We start from the raw sequence: 1,025 nt of genomic DNA on the forward strand, positions 1-1,025 counted from the left end.
GACCTGGAGTGGGCCCTGGAGCGGACCTGGAGTGGGCCTGGAGTGGGGCTGGAGTGGGCCCTGGAGTGGACCTGGAGTGGCCCTGAGTGGACCTGGAGTGGCCCTGGAGTGGCCCTGAGTGGACCTGGAGTGGGGCTGGAGTGGGGCTGGAGTGGGCCCTGGAGTGGGGCTGGGTGGCTCCAGCTGCCTTCTTGCCACTCTGCCCCCTCATGTGGAAACAGTATTGGGCCTCATAAAAGATCCAGTTTCTTGTTTCAAATTATGAAACAAACATTCTCCTTGGATAATACCATGTCGAGCCACCAGTGAGGTTTTGAATTCCAGCTTCAAGGGGAAGTTAAAATTAGTTCTAAACCATCGAATGTGAGTTTGTAATAAATTGGGGGCCATATTCTGCTGCCAATTAAAAGTAAGTGTTGGATCCATTCTTGGAATTTTTTGAATTTACACTCATTTTATGCCCTTACAAAGTCTTAAAGTTGTGAACAAAAGTATAAATTTCAAAAATAATTAACGCAATTTAATGACAATAAACTTCAAAGTCCTGCCAAAAACAGCAGAACCTCATCAAAGCAAAAGAAACGAGCGTGCTTCCAGCTGGGCTGTGAGGCCCCCAGACGCCGTGTTTCATCTGGGGGAGCGTTGGGAAACGCTGCGGAATGAGGGGTGTGGCTGGCGCTTGGTCCTTTCACCCTGGAACTAAACGCTGTCACATGTAGACGCTCGGTGTCCGGATGGAGCACTTAATTTTTTAGTTTTTAAAAGAGAAATGCCTCCTGGAGTCAGCAGACCTCAAACGATGATTCCAGCGTCTGCAGTGAGGCACCTCCCGACAGCAGTGTGCTGCGTTTTGCTGTTTACGTTGGTGTTTTCGTTCTGCTACTTTGAAGAGCAATCAGCTCTGAGCTTTCAGAGGTTTTTGGTAACCGCAGCTCCAGGCTTTGCCGAGACACATGTGCCCAAACAGACATGGAAACCAGGAGAGTAGCTAAGCATATGTCAAAAAGATGAGTCTGATTTTATGA

This window comes from Sapajus apella, unplaced genomic scaffold, assembly GCF_009761245.1.
Source record: "Sapajus apella isolate SASKATOON/1434 unplaced genomic scaffold, GSC_monkey_1.0 scaffold11, whole genome shotgun sequence".
Classification (NCBI taxonomy): Eukaryota; Metazoa; Chordata; class Mammalia; order Primates; family Cebidae; genus Sapajus; species Sapajus apella.